We start from the raw sequence: 24035 nt of genomic DNA on the forward strand, positions 1-24035 counted from the left end.
TGATGACCAAGAGCCGCCAACACCTCCTGAAGTCGGCCATCGATAGACTGACCATAACCCGGAAAGAAGGAGGGAGGAGTTTGACTAAACAAGAGAATAAGGCGATTAAGAACCTGCGGGGACTATGTCCAGGAAAGCGTAGTGCCAATCTACCAAGTCATAAGAAAATAGACAAACGGCACATACCAGTCAACCTCAACAAGGAGACCCCACTCACACAGACAGCAGAAAACATAATGATCAGCGAAGAAGGCACAACGTGGCAGACACTGCAATGAGCTCCAGGGGATATTTCAGGGGATATTCATGTGTTGTTGTGGCGGACCCCAGGGTTTCCCCCATTAGCCGCTACTACTTCTTGTTTTGAGGCTCACGCCAGACCCGGCCATTTGTATGTAGTGTGTTGTATGTAGTGTGTTGGGCAATGAGCTTCATCAAGATTATGTAGATAAGATGTTTCGAACACATGGCTGACGAGAAGGAGGGAGGCTCTACCCCGAGATCAAAGGAGTCATGCTCGCCGTCCAAGGCCAGGCAATCAAGACCAGGAACTACAGTAAATACATAGCCAAGGACCCAGGACGGACAGATGACACATATCGACGATACCACCTGTCCCAGAAACAATCCATCACATCACTGTGGGATGCATGATGATCACCCAGATGGAATGCACTTGCAGATACGACCAGGATAATACCTCAGAAGCTAACGCAAAAATATCAGTTGATCAAAGAAAGTGTATAGTATTTCAAGTACGAACCTCAGGCCGCACTACAGATCCGTACTCACAAACCGTACTGGGAACCTTCTATAAAAGCGGACAAGACGATTCCGCATAAAAGACCAGACATAACCCTCGTCGACAAGAAGTAAATAGCTACCTACCTGATCGACATAGCGGTGCCCAAACCAGCAAATTGCACAAAACCTATGAGGAAAAGATTTGGAAATACACAGACCTAAGATAGGATGTCAAAGAAATCTGGTATATGGAACAAGTAATGACCATTCCGATCATCGTGTCAGCCACCGCCATAGTGCAAAAGAACCTCCAGAAAAACCTAGCAGCAACCATGAACACTTACATGTTCTCTGGGAGGATTAAGGATTGAAAATACCAGAAGATTATCAAATTGTAGTAGGGTGCTTAATGATTTTGTAATGACTGAGAGTAAAGTGGAGGAGAAATTGTTGAAGTCAAACATAAGAAAGGCACCTGGGGTGGATGGGATCTATCCAGTTATATTAAAGGAGGCGGCAAAGGAAGTAAGCGAACCCTTAGCCATAATTATGAGAGCATCCTCGGACTCAGGGGACGTCTCCTCCACGAACTGGAGATGTGGAGATGTGCAGACGTGCAAATCTCCAATTCACAAAGGGGGATCGAAGGGTGACAACGAGTAATTACAGGCCAGTTAGTTTAACTTCTGTTCTGGGTAAAATAATGGAGTCAATGGTTAAAGATGCATTGCAGGATCATCTAGACAAGACTGCAGTAATAATTCAGACACAGCATGGGTTTGTTAAGGGAAAGTCTTGTCTGACAAATTTGATCAGATATGATGTGATTACAAAGGAACTGGATGGAAAAAATAATTTTGATATCATATACTTCGATTTCAGGAAAGATTTTGACACTGTTGCGCATGGAAGACTACTGTATAAATTGCAGCAGAATGGTATTAAGGGTGAGTTGCTACAATGGATAAAAGGATGGTTGAGTGGAAGAAGACAAGGGTGGTAATCAGTGGGTGCTGCTCTTCGTGGACTAATTATATTAGTGGAGTCCCACAGGGTTCGGTGTTGGGTCCACTGTTGTTTTGTATATTTATCAATGATATTGATGAAGGTATATCAGGCTTAGTGTCGAAGTTTGCAGATGATACAAAGGTTGGCAGGGTTCATAATGACAATAATGGCAGTGTGCTACTGCAACAGGATCTAGAAATTTTGGGAAGATGGGCTGAGAAGTGGCAACTGAAGTTTAACATTGACAAATGCAAAGTACTGCGTATGGATAGAAGTAACTCCAGAGGAACGCACCAACTGTGTGGTACTCCACCTAGGGTGGTAAAAAATGAAAAAAAAAAAAAAAAAAAGACATGGGAGTAATTTTGCAGTCAGATATGAAGTTTTCTGAGTAATGCAGACAGGCTGCCAGAGCAGGTCATGGGGTTTTGTCAATGATATATAGGAATTTTGCAAGCAGGGAAAAGGAGGTGATTGTCCCTCTGTATAAAGCAATGGTCAGGCCACGCCTTGAGTACTGCGTACAGGTCTGGAGACCTCATTTTAGGAAGGATGTAGATTTGCTTGAGCGTGTACAGAGAAGGGCAACAAGATTGGTGAGGGGAATGAAGGGAACCTCTTACCACGAGAGAGAGGTAAGTCTCTGAAAATTGCAGCGGCTGGAGACTAGGCATCTGCGAGGTGATTCGATTGAGGTATATAAGGCCTTAAATTGGTTGAGCAGGCTCAATTCTGATGGTATTCTTCCACTTGTTCTGATTACGAATCTAAGGGACTATAAATTCAAATTGAGGAAAGACTGCTGTAGAATAGATTTTTTTTTTTTTTTTTTTTTTTGTTAGTTGTTGGCGCATCGGCTTCTGTGGCCATAATGCACCTCCCAAAGTTTTTGCATTTTCTACTCTGATCCAAGTCTGAGGCGGGATTCGAACCCGCGACCTTTGGGTTGCTAGGCAGGCACTTTACCCACCCGGCTAGCCAGGTCGGCAGAATAGGTGTGCGGAAATTTGCCTTTAGCCAGTGGGTGGTTAATTGCTGGAACAAACTTCCATCTGTCGTTGTGGAAGTTGATAGATTAAATAAATTTAAGGAGGAACTGGACAAACGTTTAGAGGGAATGGTTGTGTGAATTTTTTTTTTTTTTTTTTTTTTGGCTGATGCTACATAAGTTCATATGCTTGCTTTCTTGCATCACATGCCACTATTACTATTGCTATGCAACTCCTGAAACAACGATCCTGAACAGCTGTAGGACATTAGCAAAGTTCCTCAACCAACTGTAATAATAATAATAGTAAACGGACACAACCATCCGCCCTATGCATTTGGTAGGAGCACCCGTGACGGGGAGAAAAAGATCCCATAAAAGGAGAATTTTTACTATTATTATTTTTAATAGTAATACTAGGGGGCTTCGCCCTCTGCTCGCCAACCTCCGCGCACACTTTTCTACGTAACATGTAGAGATATGACGGAGGAAGTCAAATCTTTTCTACGTAAAAGACACGCCTGACAAACGCACTGATCGATATCTAATCTAATATATAAATGAAAATAGAAAGTATAAGAAAAAACTATAAAAAGTAAAATTGTGTGAATATTGAGTGAATGAAAGTTATTAATTGTATGTTCTATCTTAGCCTCTTTACTGAACAGACTGATGGCTGTGCAGGCCCTCATGGTAATCCAAGCTAACACCATGCTGTAGCTTTTCCTAGCTGGCATGGTGTAGGATGCTGACACTGGCCATTAGGGTAACCCCAGGCCAGTGTGGGACAGAGCTGCAAAAAGCAGGCTCCACTATAGGAATCCCTTTCCCTATGTTCTTTTATTCCTGCCACCTGAAGTGGTTGAGTCTCCTTCCGGCGCTTCAGTAGCCAGGTGTGCAGGAAGAGCAGTGCGTAGCACACGCTTCTTGATTAGATTGGGGTTCGAGCCCGTGACCACCAAATACGGAGGATGTGGAAAGGTCAGGGAATGACCACCGCATATCCCCGGAGCAATATGGCCTTAGTTGCAAGCGCTCCTAAAAATCAAATAATAAATAGTCTCTTTCCCCCAATCCCCTTCCCCACCCTATGTGGTCCCTACCCCCTTTTGCCTGGTGGCTCACCCCATCACCCAATTTCAACTCCCACCCTCTGGACCAGGATGGGTGTCCTGTACCAGGGTTCCTTACAGTACCCTCTTTTAAATCTGACGAGTGCCTCAGCACTGCCCCTCTGTTCTCTACCCCTTTTGTCCCATCCTATCTCCCTGTTATCTCCTTTCCAATAAAATTTTTTTTTCATTTTTTTTTGGGGGGGGACTCTACATGATGCCTAGGCTACCACAGGGTTTACCCTGTCAGAGCTTTCTTCTCTCTTAATGTGTCCTGGCCCACATCTCCGTGGCGGTGATGGAAACTGGGGGTTGTTAGTAGCTCTCCACAGCCTCCCCAGGCTAAGTGACCAGAGAAACAACCCAATCGACCCACACTAATACTTCACAAAACACACACCCTAGCCTTATGCAAAGTATTGTATTCTACAGAGAGTAAAAACGCGGAGTTAGGGGAAACCCCGGTGCCGCCAGACAAAAAAACACTCTCACTGTGATCGATATCTAAACAGGATATGACCTATGTAATTATTTACTTCTGTATTTGTAGTGTGCGGAATTTTCAAGGTCGAATAAATATCACTATGTAATTATTTACTTGCGTTCACATAGCTCACTAAGGAAAAGGCCTTTTGCTTCGGGTTCCCACAATGCATAAGGAATATTGTTGCATCGTAAAGAGCAGGACTAAAATATTTAACCAAAAGTATTTACAAATTTTACAAATATTTAAAATATTTGCAAATGACTAAACTATTTACAAGTATGCAATATTCATTAATATACAAAAAATGTTACAATAGAATCTGAAATGTTAGACAGGGAAGCACGGGTACGAGGTTGGCGAACGTTATGGAGGCAGTTGTAAATAATCAATTGCATTTGTAGTGACGTAACTTCCTCGCTCTCTTCTCCAGTTGGCTCGAATAAATATCACTAGGAGGAAAACATTTTTAATGTATAGAGAGAAAACACGGGGACAGGTTAATTACGCAAGTTTCTATTGCAATGAATATATTCTTTGCAATTCTTATTAGAGAAGCAATTGCTGCATGTTATTGCAAGATTGCTCTATTTATTGCTGTATTGCAAGATATTGTAGGATAGCACAGAACATTTTATAAAGTATTAGGGAATACAATTTTGTTTCTTTTTAAATTATTTTCTTTATCTTTGCCTGTTTATACAGTATGTCCTGACAATAGCTGTTATTGAAATCGAAATATTTAATCCCCATGCACGCGTCCTACTTTAAAGGGAGATTGAATAGTTTATATTAAGTAATTAATATGATTTATGCGTGTAAGATAAAAATTATCATCGTCATTGTTAATGCATTATCGCTTCTGTTGAATTGAATAATGCAATTAGTTGGCAATTTCATAATGGAGAACGAAGCAAATTGTCGATAGGAGTTTAAAAGCTTCGTCGTGAATATCTATCTCTTCTCAGGTTGCAATTAACTTAATGAGAAATTTAAAAAAGTTATATATATATATATATATATATATAAATAAATAATTAAAGCTACATGATATTACTTAATTCTTTGGTAGAAAAATTAAATTTTACCACCACAGATTTTTCTGGTAATAAAACACGATTATATTCCCTTCTTTTTAAACTATATTATGAATAAATTAAATAAATTTTCATACTCCGGGACGACCAAACGGTCAGAGGAGCTCACAAGATAGACAGAATACAAGGAACAGCACCGTATTTAGCAGTCACGGGCTTGAACCCCGGTCACTCAAGGCACGTGTACTTATGCACCCGCGCGCCTGACCAATCGGCTACGCCGGCCGTTGAACCTCGATTTATCCCCAGATAAAATTATAAATATAAATATATAATTTTATATTATTCAACTTATTTACTTTTATTATATTATTCAGGGTGTTAAAAAATTTGCACAAATATTCCGGGGAATATTCTTGGTTTCAAAATAATAAAAAAAGTCATATAAACATGTTAATGTTTTGTTTCTCAGTTATTATTCATATGATCTCTAACAACCATACCATACCATAATATTTGGGCTCCTCCCTTGCGATGGTGTCCCCGGCGTATGTTAATTTCATCCTGTAAAGTAGCCCACTCGCCATCCAAAATCCATATTACACTCAAAACTCAAGTGGAACTCTGGATCCAAGAAGTAATACAAAGATATGCATCGACCCTGGCGAAGGTTAAGATGGGAATAATTAACGTATTAAAAGTAGATGTCATAATCATGCTCTCAAAGAGCAGTCCAAGAAATAGCTGAACAAGACATTGCAAGGGAAATTAAATGTAAGAACTTTATCTTAGGAGGACTACATTCTCGGCAAATAGATTGCCTAATATTAAATTGCTGAAAATCGATGCTTAAAAACATGCAGATAACAAACAATATAGCAAAGAAATTAAGTAAATTTTTTATAGAAAGAAAATTGGACAAGAAAACAGTGTAAGAAAACAAACTTCGGTATTAACAATAAAAGAGTACTAAAGGCTAAGTCAGTGGTTTTCAACCGGCGTGCCACGTAATTTGGGTTTAAGTTACTTAAACTTATTATTTTTTAATTGATATCTTTATTTCATTATAAAACGGTGTGCAGTATCCTTTTAATTTTCTGGTGATCTATAATTGATGTTTACTAGTACCTCTATATAAAAAATAAAATTATTATATACTGTATATATATAATTTGTACTTTGAAATGTAACTTTTATTATTGTAATAACTATCATATATATATATATATATATATGGTGAAAACCACTGGGCTAAGTCAACGGACTGCCTGTATCGATAATCAGTCAGTGGGCTGCAGATATAACAAAAAAAATTTTTTTTTTAAATTAAAATGTTGGAGAAATTAAATAATTTAAACATAAAAGGACACAAGAAAATTAATATGCTTTCTCAGAAAGAGTTAATAAACGTCATTCTGGCTTCCAGGCTTTCAAATGCAAGGCAAATTTTAACTCTAAAATAAAATGCAAGAAATAAATCAAAAGATTTTGGTATACACGTATAATGATTGTAACTCTTAACCATATGGTTATGGACCTTGAAAACGGGTCATTAACTGGAATTTCGTTGAGTGAATAACGATTTTCCATACTCTTCTATGTTATGATAGATGCTCCTTAAAAAAAAAAAAATAGTGAATTATAAATATAGTAATCAGAATTTAATACAGTTGACTTACCTGTTTTGCATAAACTAGTAATAATAGCCTGATTAAAGAACAGAATGAAACCTCATAGCTCATTGTTTCATTGAAAAGAACCATCCCCATTTACTCTAGAATTATGGAAGAAAGGAAAATTGTAAAATAAAAAAGGAATGAAAATTTTTGTTGTTGTTTTTATTAATCTTACTCGATTACAAATAGTGAAGAGTTTTCTGTTGTAGGTGTGCCGGTAGTTGAGTTTGTTTAGATTTGTGTACTCTCTTCTCCTCTTTGTCTAATAGCCGATAGCTATTGTACAATTCGTATTTTTAATGTCCCTTTAACCCTTCTGCTCCTTTGAATGTTTTCATCTTTCTGAGCAAAGATGATCATTGCAGCTTCAAATGGCTCAAATCTTGTAACGTGCTCTTGCTTGCAATTTATTTTTGGTCGCCAGCGTTAATTTTTCTTCAACCCTGTCTTGCATTCTTTAATTTTGAAGTTCAAGGAGTTCTTCGGTAGTGAGAACTCAACCATGTGAGTTGAGTAAATCGACCACATAAGCCTCCTCAACCTTTTCCAAGCTAGTCTATTTTGCAGTCTCCGTTGTGTTTCTTCTATATTATGATCTGGCTTTTTCGATCCAAGCTAATAATTTTTGGCCAGCTGCTTTCCTTGTTGCTTCTTCCATTCATAAACGTTTTAGGCTCCTTTTAAAGTAAACACAAATTCAAGTAAACACAAAAGAAGTAAAAATAGCATATACAGTAGTGTCCTGTACTTACTGAATGATGCTCGGTTTGGTGGAAAACGTCGCGATAATGATTTTTTTTTTTATTTACCTTGGAACACTATTCGTGTGTACATATATGTTTATATATATACACACACACTGGGGTTCAAAGAAAGTGCATCACCCCTTAAAATTGTAATTGTCGTCCGAATAACGTTAAGTATAGGGCAATATTTCTTACAAATTGCATCAGATAAGATTGACACGCGTAGGGGATGACGTAATATTGCATTAGCTGTTACTTTCAGCTATATAAGCACGCTCTACAAGAGTTGCAGTCATGCCTTGTTTCAGGATGGCGAGTTACATGCAGATGACGCCACGAAGAAAGACTGCTATTGTTGCTTTACGTGAGGAAGGATGTTCTTCCCGTCATATTGCTTATAGAGTGTCTTGTAATCAGTCGACAGTAAGTAGATTTCTTTCCAAACTCAAGAATACTGGTTCTGTTGATAGGAAAAAAGGAACCGGACGCAAACGAGTGTCTACGCCAAAACAGGACCGCGTTTTGAAGGCCTTATGCCTTAAAAACCGTAAAGCTTCTTTGTCTGAGCTGAAAAGTGAATGGGAAGAACATAGAGGAGTGGTAGCAAGTGCAGTAACAGTCAGAAGATGCCTCTTCAAAAATGGACTTGTAGCCCGTCGTCCTAAGAAGAAGCCCCTCCTCACACAAAAAATGAAAAAGACCCGATTAATTTGGTGTAAGGAGCATGTCACATGTACCCCGGAGCAGTGGAAGTCAGTTATTTTCTTAGATGAGAAGAAATTCAACCTGCGTGGCTCTGATGGGAGACAAACGATTCGCCCAAGACGTGGTGAAGAATAGCATCCAGACTATATGGTGTCTACAGTGAAATTCCCTACCAGCCTAATGATATGGGGTTGCATTTCGTATCGCGGAGTAGGTCACCTGCAGTTTATAAAAGGTTCCGTAAATACCAATGGATGCTTGGAAAGCAAATTTCTGCCAACCATTAAAGACCATTTGAACCTGCCAAGTAACTGTATCTTTCAGGACGACTCTGCTCCTTGTCATCGGGCAAAAAGTGTAAGTAGGCATTCTGTAATTACTTTATCTTCATTTCTGCATTAGAGGTTCGACGGTAATTGTGTTTACATTGTTACAGGTGAAAAATGGTGGAAGAACGGTCCATTACAACTCTTAGCTGGCTAGGAAAAAAGCCTGGACCTGAATGCTATAGAGAACTGTTGGCATCTTGTGGAATCCGCAGTTGCCAGAAAGAAACCAAAGACCGTTCGTGAACTTCAGGAAGCTATAATTCGTGTTTGGAACCACGAACTATCAGTTTATTATCTTCATAAATTGATCTTGTGTATGCCTCGACGGTGTATTACTGTCATCAGTGCCAGAGGCGGTTCGACTAAATATTAGTTTGCACCTGGTGAACTTTTCATTTTGTTTTCCATTTAAAATGATTAAACTGGAGTAAATTGAGGGCTTCTGATAACATTTTAGCCATAATTGTCGTGTTTACCAAAACTTTTGTATATAAAGGTTGCAAATGCTCATTTTGGAATATTTTGAGAGCACTTGTCAAGTATTAGTTAGCTTTGCCTTAACTATTAATAAATATCTTTTGTTTATATTTCTATTTGTGTTGCTAGTCAGTAATGTAACACACCATTGCGAAAAAGGGTTAGAAGTGTGAAATTCCAGGTAATGCACTTTCTTTGAACACCAGTGTATATATATTTCTGGAAATTAAGGTTTCTTTAAAGTGAGGTTTGTGGTCTTAAAATAGTAAATGCCTCTTCTAGTTCTCGCAACCCGTTCAAGGGACAGATTTGTATTTCTAACCTTAATAAAGTAAGCAAAGTAAGTAAATCGAAAGATTTTGGTACAGTATTTGCAAACTAAAATATCATAATTTTCAGGTGCGGTTATATTGAGATATCATTAAGCCTGTACAAGGATTTTTTTTTCCCTTTCGCTCTCTTATTTAAAGTAGTATTACATACCTTAGCATTCTGAACGAATTTATATATTTTAAATTACTAATAATATGTAATGTACATATTGAATAAAAAATGATATTTTAAAGGTCATTTTACAAGTAAATTTGACGAAAATCCATTCCTTGTGGAAGGAATGGATTTTCGTCAAATTTACTCTTAATTTTTAATTTTCAATTTTACTTTTAATTTTTAATTTTACTTTTAATTTTTAATTTTCATCAAATCTAAATATATTAATACCAATATAGAATGAATTTACTATGCGTGGTGCACGCAATAACAGTGCATAGCGAGATTGCAATATTAGCAAAAATCATAATGGCTATGCAAACGAAAGATTCGAAAATTTTAACTGTTCATTCGTTGCACAGCAGACTTTGCAGCAGTTTCGGCGTGTATTTAAAACATCTATACTCTCAATGCACGCGTTATGACCAACCGCTTTTGTGGTTTGTATCGTATAAAAGGCTCAAACCAAGCCGCAGGGACGTGGATCATCTCTTACTAGTTCGCGCGTGCTGATTAACTGCCACAGGCGACAGATCTCGGCGTTCTCACGTGCCCGTAACCTCAAGACCTTTGTGACCTTTGCTACAGGTTGATCCAATTCTTAAATTTTCACGGCTTATTTACCGTTAGCTGAGTGCGCCGAGTTTCTGGGGGTAGGAAGTGTGCAGCTACTGTACAGCTGACCAGTAACAACCCGAGTGTTTTGCCTGGGAGTAGAGAGAACCAGCAGCGTGTTTAATCACGTTTGCGGCTCCATTTCCAGAAGCTCTATCCTTTATTCATATGGAGCAAAACGACCTCAGTGCTCTCCCCTTCTGTCCTCCACAAAAATGCGTGCAAACCATAGAATCTAAAAAAAGAGTAAAGAATAAAAACCCGGTTAAATTAATCTAGAAGTGACTATGTTCAATATAAACTGCGTCGTGTTCCAAGCCATTATAATTTTTATTGTGGCCTTAAGCCTAGTAGATAGATTGTATTGTAAACAACTCCTGAATTCAGAACTTATATATTTTTTTTTCTTGCAAAAGTAACGATTATTTATTTAAATTCAGTTTTAGCAAAACATGATGCCAAAATAAAGTCCGATTGTCTTCCAATTCTTGAACTTAACCTATGAACGAATACATATGCCACCTCTCACTTTTGCATTAGACAATTTTGGAAACATACGAGATCGTGTATACTTTCTTGGAACCAAAATCTTGTGTACTACATTGTGTGCGCCAGGCTGCAACTCAATTCTGGTAGCCCATTTTCTCTTCCCATGCAGCGATGATCTACTGCGCTGCTGTTCCTGAGGCAGAGAAAGAAAAATTAACTTTGCGAAACCACCTTGCTAACTCGAAAGGAACTCTGACATCTTGAAATTCCCACAGACATCCCATTTATGTTCGTCGTACCTTATCTTCAACACGTGCTTCACATTTCTGTAGTCATCTTTAATATGAACAGAGTGTGTAACGTGAATCGGGGTAGTACATTCCTGTTGTGAAGCAACACAACTTTCAAACTTTTACTTGAAATGTTTATCTAAAAGGTACCACTATTCTATGTTGTGACCTATACCAATTTCTTCATAAAGATCAATGAAATCAAAACAATGTTTTTTTTATTTAAAAAAAAAAAAAAACACTGTAAAAGCTTTTGTAAGTGACAAGTCTTTTTCGAACAGTAGATTCCACTTTTTTAAATTAGTTGTCTGGACCCTGATTGGATTTGGTTTGAGCCAAGTCCCTCACCAAGTCGTCCAATTCTTGCAGGGAAATGTTTTTTTTTAAAATTGAACTGCCTTCTGAGGTGACTTCCCAAGACATTTTCGGGAAGGTGGATTGAGAATTAGCAGGTCTTATTGTGTGGCACCGGAGCAGTAGAGGATGGATTGTTGGGATACACTACTACTTTTCGATTCGCAGACTTTTTATTGGTTTTGGGCTCTCTCTATATATATTCGAGGTATATCAAAAGGCATGCACTCACGACTACTACGACACCATTCTTTAATGTTGACCTGACTTGCTCACCCATAGGTATTCCAAAATGGGTTTCATATATACTGCAAAATTGGGTGCCACCAGCGATGCTATTATTTAAGTCCTTTGGACCTATATATTATATCCAGAAATACACTCACGAGCCAAAGGATTATGACCACCCTGTCTCCACGAGGGGACACGTCACACAACACCTAGGAGTGACGTCACCGAACTGTGAAGAATATATAGTGCCTGTCAGTTCATCACTGCGAAGTCAGGTAAGGGAAAGAGAAAGACTTGATGGAATTTGAACAATAAATGATTTGCGGTGCTAGGAAGGTGGGAGCCAGCATCTCAGCAAGCATTGGTCGCTGTTCGAGGGCTGTTTTAGCGAAGATGTGCGAGAATGGTCCGAAGAGGGACCTCCAACATGCCGGGACGGGGAGACCACCACTGTTTGACAGTCGGAGTGAACGACGGTTGGCACGTACTGTCCGGAAGACTAACGGCAGACTATAACCAGGGCACACAAAGAAACTTTTCCGAGGACACCATCCAACGGAAACTCTTGCGGATAGACCTACGGAGTAGGCTACCTGTTCATGTGCCCATGTTGACTGATTGCCATCGACACCTCCACCTGCATCGGGCAGTCCGTTGCCGAATTGCTGGACATCCTTCTGTCCAACTGATCCAGAACACCTGAGGACACTGTCCGTGGTCTCGTGGAGTCCATTCCACGCCGCGTGCAAATGGTTATCATGGTGGTTCAACACTATAAGATAGGTAATCATAATGTTTTGTCTTATGAGTGCATAGCCTAGCAGAACGAGTCTGGAGATGACTTACACCTTCGTTTGGTAGATATATAATAGTGAACTGCCAAAAAAAAAAAAAAAAAAAAAACCCTCTTGTATGAATACTGCTGGCTCGTCACAGTATCGGTACGCACTTACACAATACATACAAATGTCACAGAAACATAAAACCTTCAATTGACACTAGTGGAAACACCAAACGACCGCTAGATTCAGCATACAAAATACATAAGAAATAGTTAAATATAAATATAAACGTTTTTTGTCATATAGTGTTCTTCTTATATTTGAGATGTTTGGAAAAATTCTTCTCGAGCACGATATTTGGCTTTACACCCACCGAAAAACTGTTTGTTGCTTCATGGGGTTTATGCACAAGTGCTGTAACTTCTAATAGTTTATTTTTTGTCCTCATTCTTTCCGTCACCTCTTAGTTTTTTCATTTAATCTAAGCTCAGCTTATTGTGTTGTGGCTTTTCGTCTGATTGTAATGTTGGTAGTCTCTGTGGAGCACTGAAAGTAAACATGTCTCTTCGTAGTTTCTATTAGTTCAGTCAGGGCACTGTTCATTTTTCATTAATAACTAAAAACAGGCAACCGTTAAGCAACTAGAGTTGGTATTTATTCAATTAAAATTATTTTTACTGTTTTTACTCTGTCGCAGCTTATCTATTATCAGAGGAGTTTACAAGATAAGACGCTATTAAAATATTACTATGTGGATTCGAGTGGTATGCTAAAGCACAGAATTAGGCACAGTGTGCGTAACTCTGTGCGAAAATGAGCCCTTGAGCTTGTCTCAGACATTCTACCAGATATGAAGAAACATTGTACTGGGTGAAACAGTAAAGTCACAACATTTCGATATGACTTTTTTCAGTAATGTGGTACATATCTCAACTTTAATCAACCTCTTGCTAGATGACTTGTAACAAGCTGGTGTTACTGTATCGATTACTACAGTGATCTTCGAGTCGATCTCATGAATTGGCATATTTTTATTTTATTTTTTATTTTACGTTTGTCCCTTAACGTAACGTCCGCAAGAAGTTGTTCTGTGCAGCAAGGTCAAATGAACGAGCTGGCTACTGAAGTGGACCTGCGCGCGCTACCGAGAGGGGTAGCTAGGTTTTTGGCGCCCTTGGCAAATTCGTGGCTACGCGCCTTTTTACGATAATTAGTAAAACATATCGTAAAAAGGCGAGTAAATAAAATTATCATAATAAATAATAAAAAATACAGTCTGACCTTTAACGAACTTCTTCATACCAGATTTTTCTGTTCAGCGAATTTTTTTGAATTCCTCTTCGCAATTACATTTAAAATAGTGCTTGTAGAACAAAGAAAATTTTCTATATGAGATTACGTGGTTAACGGATTACGAGAGACTTAACTGGGTATGCATTGTTCGGCCCTCTCACCTTCAAGAAATTTAGGCAACAGTGCTGTTGCTAAGCATAATGGTAATCTCTTTGGCTTAAAAGATTACCGTCGGCAACTTAGTGGTACCCGTAAAACCTGTCCAACTTCCTGTCCCAACATTTTATTGGATACTATGATGTGGTCACAAAGGAGCTAGAGGCAAAAAAAAATTTTGATGTGATACACTTGGATTTCAAGAAAGCTTTTGATACAATTGCACATGGAACAAATTGGAGCAGTATGTTATTAAGGGCAAGTTGCTACAATGGATAAAAAGGTGGTTGAGTGGGAGACGACAGAGAGTGGTAACCAATGGACGCTGCTCTTTGTGGAATAATGTTATTAGTGGAGTCCCCCAGGGTTCGGTATTGGGCCCAATGTCGTTTTGTATATTTATCGATGATATTGTTGAAGGTATATATATCAGGCTTAATGTCCAAGTATGTAGATAATACAACGGTTAGCAGAGTTGTTAATGACAGTAATTGCAGTGTGCTACTGCAACAGGATCTAGAAAATTTGGGCAAATGGGTTGAGATGTGGCAACTGAAGTTTAACATTGACAAATGCAAAGTACTGCATATGGGTAGAAAAGGAACCCCAGAAAAACGTACCAACTGTGTGGTATGATACTTAGGGTGGTAGAAAATGAAAAAGACCTAGGAGTAAATGTGCAGTCAATTATGAAATTTTCTGAACAGTGCAGACAGGCTGCCAGAGCAGGTCATGGGATCTTGTCAATGATATACAAGAATTTTGCGATCAGAGATAAGGAAGTGATTATCCCCTTGTATAAGGCAATGGTCAGGCCACACCTTGAATACTGCGTACAGGTCTGGAGACCTCAGTTTAGGAAGGATGTAGAGCTGTTGGGGTAAGCACAGAGAAGGGAAACAAGATTGGTGAGGGGAACGAAGGGGTTCTCTCTCTTACCAAGAAAGGCAAATTGAAGCTTCTGGAGAGTAGGCACTAGCGAGGGGGTGATCTGATTGAGGCGTATAAGGCCTTGAATGGGTTAAGCAGACTTAATTCTGATGGGATTAAGATCTTCCTATTGTTCAGATTACGAGCCTGAGGGAGCATAAATTCAAATTGAGAAAGACAGTTATAGGATATATGTGCGGAAATTTGCCTTAGCCAGCGGGTAGTTGATTGCTGGAACAAACTTCCATCTGTTGTTATAGAAACTGATAGCTTAAATAAATTCAAGGAGGAACTTGACAAACTTTTAGAGAGAATGGATGTGTGAAATGGGTTTTTTTTTTTTTTTTTTTGGCTGATACTACATAAGCTTGCTTTCTTGTATCACATACCTCTACTACTACTACTACTACTACTACACACCGAGAAGTCGGTATCCATAGCCAGTGGGCAGATCAAGGGTATTCCACATTCAGACAGTAGGCTCTGGTCAATCTTCTACTGTAAGCACCCTGTTAGAGTTTTATGAGAGAGTGGTTTTCCTGTACCCAAGAAAAGGGTGATCTGTTGTTTCGCTGAAGTGAATATCTGAATCGTCTGCAAATTTAGACATTAAGCCTGGTATACCTTCATCAGTATCATTAATAAATACAGAAAACAACAATGGAACCAACACTGAACCCTGGGGAACTCCACTAATAACATTAGTCCACGAAGTGCATTGTCCATTGATTACCACTCTGTCTTCTCCCACTCAACCATCCCTTTATCCATTCTAGGAATTTGTCCTTAATGCCACACTGCTCCAATTTGTACAGTAGTCTTCAATATGTAACAGTATCAAAAGCTTTCCTAAGATCCAAGTTCAGTGAAACTTCCCTTTAACGGACAGCCATGGGGAACGAAAATGTGTCCGTTAGAGAGAAGTGTCCGCTAACAAGAAGTCTGAGGGAGAAAAAAAAAAAAAGAAAGAAAGAAAAATCGTTAAACGTTTAATGTAAAATTAAATTAAAATATATACAGATTTTGAACAATATTTTTGTAAATAATATACAATTACATACACAAGAGATAAAGAAAAATCGTTAAACGTAAAGTTTAATGTAAAATTAAATTAAATTATACACAGATTTTGCGCAATATTTTTATAAATAATATACATACAATTGTGCTATGCATATTATGACTTTATCTTAAGAAAAATACATACAGTAATCACTTATTTTCTTCTGCACCTTCTTCCGGCTGATAATTTTGTTTTCAACATTTGTTTGGAGTGAAGAAACCATCGAAAGTCCTTCAGTATCTTCTTCAGCGGCGAAAAACATTTTTAAACGATTGATTTGTATGAACGCTTCTATTTTCATCGGTGGTTCGTCGTTAATATGTTCTTCGACAGAATGACCTCCTTCCATTTCTTCATCCTCATGAGGAACTTCTTGAAAAATGTCGATGATAATGTCGTTGATATCTAGAGCACCATGAGGTTTGAGTCTATATCTTTGTAGCCAGGGTCACTTGTAGCGGAAGTATCGTACATTATCAATAGATGTTGAAGTTCTTGTTCTTCTTGGTGCTCCACATTGCTGTTCACAACTTCAGTTTTTGCGTTTGAGAAGCCAGACTTTACAAAACAGTTCACGACAGTTTGTTTTCTAATTGCGTTTACTGAAGAGGAAATCCATTGAATCGCATCTAGGATGCTGATTTTCTTTGCAAGGTCACTCGCACATGTTACATCGTTCATGTTTGCAATGAGATGTCTTAAAACACGTTTTCTGTAGTGAAGTTTCAAATTTTTTATTATCCCTTGATTCAATTGCTGACACTCTGCAGATGTGTTTGGTGGCAGAAAAATGATTTGAGTGTTGCACAATTCAATGTGCGGGTGAGATGCAGCATTATCCATGAAAAGAATAATTTTTCTGTTTTGATGAATCATGTTTTGGTTAAAGTGACTTATCCATTCGCTCATGATATCTCGTGTCATCCACGCTGTTTTATTAGACTTCCAGTCAACATCCAAAAGATTCAACTTTATGCCCTTGAAACAACGAGGATTTTGTGGTTTTCCTATAACAAGCGGTTGTTCAAAGTCTCCCAGCATATTTGTACACAATAGTACAGTCAAGCGTTCCTTAGAAATTTTTCCGCCCTGGCACTTTTTGTTTTTTAGACTCATTGTTTTTTCAGGAAGAGCTTTAAAAAAACAACCCTGTTTCGTCACAGTTGTAAATATCCTTAGCTTCAAAACCACGACATAAATCTTCCAATTTGACGGTCCACTCTGTTACAACCCCAGTATCAACAGATCCACCTTCACCACTTACGGTTTTCCAAGAAATTTTATGCCGAGTTTTGAATTTGTCTAGCCATCCCACAGAAGCTTTGAACTCATTTACTCCCATAGATTTCGCAACCTCCAAAGCCTTTTCCCTAATAATATACCCATTAATGGGAATTTTTTTAGCACGTGCGCGACAAATTTGAAGTCCAACAGTTTTCGGGAATGATTTTTGAACCTGATCATTTCCGTGTTGCCAAAATTGTTTGAGCAGTTCATTTTTTTCCTTTAGGATGTCGCTTACCTGCGTCTTCCCGATTTTGAATTTTGCAGCGAGATTGCGAACACTATTATTTTGCCGATCATACTCATTAATGAGTTCGACTTTATCTTTACGAGAAGACATTGTGCACTTCACGCGACACTGAACAAAACTGAAAACTGAAACTGAAAATACGAAATGCCGACCATATTCTCCCCCCCCCCCTGCACACACCGAATTCATCAGAAGTTTTACACGTTCCTTAAAATTCTTGAAAAAGGGTTTAGAACCGCGACGTAAACCTTGATAAAATTCAGAGAATCGGAAATAGAAAATAAATACACGATTGAGGCAATATGGAAGAAACGTTCCTAGAAAAAGGGCCGTGAGCTCGCGCGCTGTCCGTTATGGGGAGATCAAATTAAGTGCTAATCTAAACAAAACAGTGCAGATTGCCTGTCCGCGTCCGTTACAGAGAATGTCCGCTAGACAGAAGCTGCAAACACGTTAAAACCAATGGAGGTGAGTTGGGGAATTTGAAAATGTCCGTTGTAGAGAGATATCCGTTAACGAGAGGTGTCCGTTAGGAGAAATTTCACTGTATATGATATCAAAATATTTTTTTTGCATCCAATCAAATTGGTCAGACAAGACTTCCACTTAACAAACCCATGCGCCCCTCCATTAATTTCCTTGAACAGAAGTTAAACTAACAGGTCTGTAATTACTTGTGTCACCCTTTGATCCTCCTTTGTGAATTGGGATCACATTTGCACATCCCAGTCCATGGGTACCACCCTTGAATCCAAGGAACCTGTCATAATTATAGCTAAGGGTTTGCTTACTTCCTTTGCTGCCTCATTCAATATAACTGGATAGATCCAATCCACCCCGAGCGCCTTTCTTTTGTTTATCTTCAACAATTTCTGCTCCATTTGGCTCTCATTTATTAATAAATCATTTAGCTCATTGCCAGGGTTTAATACACCTCTGGCATTCTCCTCTCAGAATAACTCCTCATTTGTAAATGTAGATGCAAAATACTGATTCAGTTTGTTAGCTACCTAAGCAGGATCACTAATCTGATTCATCCCCTTCCTTCCTTCCTTCTAGAGTTTACATAAGTTACTCTTTGCATCTTTTGCCAAAGATTTCTCGTAATCAGCCTTTTCCTGCCTAACCTCCCTTTTGACTTGATTACAGACCAGCATATGTCTAACATAGGCTTCTGTATCACCTAATTTAAAAATCACAATATTCACGATCATCTGTTTATACAGGGTGTCCCCAAAATATTGGTACAAACGTTTAGGGGAGGTAGGTAACATCTAAAGGAATGTGACTCGCATGGGAACCCATAACCGGAAACGTCACGGGAAAGTAGTAGCAGAGGCACAAGAAGCAGAAATGACACAAGACATTAATTAGTGGCAAACATTTATTTCACATAATATTAACAATGGAGTACGAGATGGATGCATTTCATGATGTTACAACAGATGCTCGAAGGTTCCACCATGAGACGCGATGCATGCGTGACACGGACACAGCATGGATTGGCAGACACGGTCGAACACATGTGGAGTTTCTTTGACAGTAGCTGACAGTTTCTTTGACAGTAACGCGTTTCGCCTTAAGTCCACGTCCAAGAAGTCACTGAGAATGGAATCCTAGTCACACTAGATGTAGAAATTGCACCCGTTGTTTTATATTGTGGTTCGAGTTAGATGACTTGTCACAATATGGCAACTATACCCCAAAGCCGATTTCCATCTATTACTTTAGATTTTCAAGATCTATTAAGTGAATTGCCTAGCAGTTTTAGCTCTCAGGTCAATTCTCTTCTTGAAAGCCAAGGTGGAGAAAATCTGTAATGCCTTGAAATTAGTTTTATTTTCCACAAGTATGTTTACATTAGCCTCCGTGAGATCTGGAACTGCGGTTTGTAAGTCCAAACTGACCTGTGAGTATAATAGGCAATGGAAAAGTACATGGTCCCACGTCTCCAATCCTCCGCAGGTGCAATAAGGATCAGGTTCCAATCCTCTTTCGAAGAGCACAGAACGGAGGGAACCATGACTTGTAAGTAAATTAGATGTGGTCATACAGGGTGTAAACCACGGGAAAACCTGAATCTTTGAAACAAAATCAGCTTTAGGAACAAATTTCCTAGTAACCAATCCGTGCTCACTTTCATCCCAACGTATTTGCCACACCCTTACAAGTTCCTCCCAAATTCTCGTCTTTTCTATCTTTAAGTTGTTTGCTGGATTTGAGGACATCCCCAATATTTCCGTAGCAAGGCTCTTCCTCAAACGATGAGTCATTGCTCTGTATATAATAAACAGGTCCAGGGGAATCATACCACCTAACACCTGTAAAGCATTATTAGATACTGTTCTAGGAGCACAATTGATAGCCAAAAGAACAGAGCGTTGTAAGGATATCAGTTTGGTACGTATTTTCACTTTGATAATATTTGTGAACCATACACTGGCGGCATAAGACACAATCGATAAGAAAAAAATGTCTTATAGTATAATTAAAGGGTTTTCTTCTTCAATCCCCATTCTTTTTTAGAGATTCTAACTATGGAGTAAGTGAAATTCCTGATTTTTTCTAACAGTTTTGATGCATGCAGCATCAAAACCATTAATAGGGTGACAAAGCGAATATCTCCAAAAACGCTGAAAACCCCTTAATTAATATTACGAAGCGAAAACAAAGCGTTTTCCACTGAACAAAAAAGTAGCCTTATTTAAGGAAACTTGACAAGGATGTTTCAGTTAAAAAAAATACTTTTTGAGGAATATAATATACAGGGTGTCTCAAAAATATTGGTACAAACGTTTAGGGGAGGTAGGTATCTTACACCCCTTTCATCTCCAAAGGGTTCAGTTACTGCACCTCGAAGATCATCCTGCACGTGTGGCTTTTGCGCAGTGGTTTTTCCAAGAAAGTGTTCAAGACTTGAATTTTCCAGCCTATGTTTTGGTCACGGATGAGGCTTATTTCACTCGGGAAGGCTTATTCAAGCAGCACAATGCTCATGTGGGGGCTCACGACAACCCACACGGTGTGCGCTCCCATGCGGCACAACATCGCTTCGCAATAAATGTGTCGGCAGGTATGGTCGGTGACTGCTTAGTCGGCCCATACCTGTTACCATCCCGCATGAACTCTGCTAAATAGCGGATCTTTCTTGAACAAGTTCTACCAGGCTTACTTGACAATGTTCCAGCAAATGTGAAACGCAACATTTGGTTTCGACATGACGAGACGCCTGCCCATTATGGAAGGTGTGTTCGTGACAATTTGAACAGGCGTTTTGGGCGTCGATGGATTGGCCGTGGTGGACTTGTTGCCTGGCCCTCACGCTCACCTGATTTATCGAGCATTGATTTCTTTCTGTGGGGGGCCCTCAAATCTATCGCGTATGAATCGCCTGTGGAGACGGAAATTGATCTCGTGGCGAGACTCGTCTGCGCTGCTGCTACTGTCAAAGAAACTCCAGGTGTGTTCGTCCGTGTGCACCAATCCATGCTGCGTCGGTGTCACGCATGCATCGCGTCTCACGGCGGAACCTTCGAGCATCTGTAACATCATGAAATGCATCCATCTCGTGCTCGATTGTTAATATTATGTCAAATAAATGTTTGCCACTAAATACTGTCTTGAGTCATTTCTGCTTCTTGTGCCACTGCTACTACTTTCCCGTGACGTTTCCGGTTATGGGTTCCTATGCGATTCACATTCCTTTAGATGTTACCTACCTCCTCTAAACGTTTGTACAAATATTTTTGAGACACCCTGTATAGCACAACAGTATATACACATTATTTATAACTTCAAACTTATTCAGTATCTCAGAACGTACACAGTTCTTGAATGGCGAAGTGCTGCGCATTCGAGCATGTACTGATGAAGCGGTCGCTTGATTGGTCCCTTAAAAGTTGCGTTCTTGACGGTAAATAGATGTATGCTGCTGTGCAGTATGTACTCAGATTTAAGGATGCATGCAGGCTTGAATCGCCCTCTGAAATCATGCCATTTGGCAAAAATTAATTTTCACCCCGTCCTCTATCATCCTGATGCGACATGTAGGGGCGCCATTTCGTCAGATAGCCTCGGGTGTCGAAATAGCTTGACACGGAACTGATATGGTCTGTCAGTGGCGTCCCTCTGATACCAGGGCCCTTGGCACCTGACCCAATGGCAAGGCGTTCCTACGCCACTGGCGCTTCCCATCTATTTGTAAAGTACTGTACATCCTTATGTAAATAAGGGGGTGTGCCAGTATGCTGGAAAAGCAAATTATTGCTGGGATCATCGTGAGCAGTTTGCGGTATCGGATAATTTTCCAGCATATCTCGATACCGAAACCGGTGATGATACTTCCTGTGTAGAACAGGACTTATACTTTTCTGAAACGTGCAGCACGAAACATGTTAACTTTGGAACGGTCTCGGATGTGTTCCAAAACCACGTTCGGTGTTTTGCTTCTACGCACTCTCACGTTGTGTTTGTTCGCCTTGTCTGTGATGTGGAATGTTCTTTCTTCACTAAACCCAAAACCTTTAAGCAGTTCTTCATCTTCTGCCATCTGATCTTGTTTTCAGCCGAGAATAAATTAAGCCGTAATAGATTGTGCCATCACACAATTTGTGTGATGGCAGTAATATATTGTGTAAAATCACACAATTTGTGTGATTTTACGGTAACGTTCTTCACAATTTTTTGAGGTACGCGAAGGTTTATGCTGGCACCGATAATTTGATTTTTGTAGACTGTTAATATAACTTCTCTTTCATCAACAGTCTCCATTTCTGTTTACAGTAGCCATCTATTTGTCACTTTCTGAAATAGGCAGCTATTTAAATCAGTGACAGATGAGTATAAAAATTGTGACTTTTAACTATATCTATTTTTATCACTGTCAGAACATGTTGACTGTAATGAATCCATTTACAATCTTTTAAATTTTGGAGTTAATTTTAAATAACCTTAAGTTTAATTTTTAATTGTTAAAAGTTTATTACAATCGACATCAGTGATTAATACTGTAGACGCGTACATTGAGCTTTTGCAGCGAAAACAGATGATATTATGCTAAGATCATTTTATTATAATTGTTGTTTTTCTAAAATCATCAATCAATAAATATAAATATATGAGAACATATTACGTGATAAATAATAGCAAATCATGAATATATTACATGAATACTGAACTAATTAGCATAAAACGAATTGAATGTTGTAAATAACACTGAATTTTGTTGGAACTTTAGATTTCGCCAACTGTAACAGATGATCACGTGATGTGTTGTCTGCTGTATGTGTTGTCATGCGTGCATATTCTTTTTCCATGCAAAATTTTTTATGTGGAGTTCATTACGCTTGGATTTTTTTTTTACCCATTCCCTTAACATTCTTGCTTAACTGGATTACAGTTTTTCTGTTCCACTTCCGTCAGAAACTGAACTAACCTGTAGAGGATATTTACTCTACAAAGGGTAGGGTTCAGTGGTGGCTACCGTCTGCACACCTCTAATAACACAGAGCACTGGGTGACAATGATTTCTGCCCCTGACAACTTCCCACGCCTCCTAATTTTTGTTGTCGGACTTAAGCTTCAGGTGGCGCTTCTCACGGGAAAGTACATCGTTCCTGCTCGCTGATAATCTGGTTTTCCTCTTCTTCTTCTTCTTCTTTTTTTACTACTTTCTTTTACTTTCCTTTCGCTTTATGAAAGTTGCACGAGTCTGCGTGCGTTTTTGCGTAGAAGATGCAGCTTATTTATTTTTCTTTTTTCAACTTCACTTTTCGTATGAAATGATGAAGCAGCTGAGAAAATACCTATTTATTTTACCTTTTCCGCATATCAGATTGCTTGAAGATTGTATATATATATTCTACCTTGTAATGCACATGTAAAGCATTCGATTTTCGTTCTGGTGGCACTTTTTTTCTTTTTTTTTTTTTTGTGGGAAAAACAAACTGCTGTAATTGCATTTCTTTCTTGCGTAAATAACATGATTTGTTTTTCATGGATTTTAACTTAATATTTGGAATGAGTTAAAAACCGGTTTTAAAGATGGTACTTTGTAAATATTGGCAAAGCAAGATTCATAAACTCATCAATACAAGTAATCACCAAGGAAGGATTTATTGGTTCTTAACTCAACACTGTACTAATTTGAAAATCGGCGTGAATTTTTGCCGACAGGAGTTCCCAGTCTCACTTGATTAACGGTAATGCATGTAGTAAGTTGTGTGTGTGAGAGAGAGAGAGAGAGAGAGAGAGAGAGAGAGAGAGAGAGAGAGAGAGAGAGAGGACTTCGAGGAGGCGTGCATTACTTTATTTATTTCTGACTAGTGCTTGCAAAAAATCAAGCGTAATAATTGCTGGTTATTTCTGAAGAAACTTTTTATGCTAGATTGTGCAGTGCAACAACCGTCGATATTGGTGACTTTTTTGCTTTTTGAATCTTTGCAAGTTTACCTTGTTTGTATTCCGGCACAACCATTAGGTCGGAGGAGTTCACAATTTATTAT

Source organism: Mastigoproctus giganteus, chromosome 3, assembly GCF_048544385.1.
Source record: "Mastigoproctus giganteus isolate SK-2022 chromosome 3, ASM4854438v1, whole genome shotgun sequence".
NCBI classification, from domain to species: Eukaryota; Metazoa; Arthropoda; class Arachnida; order Uropygi; family Thelyphonidae; genus Mastigoproctus; species Mastigoproctus giganteus.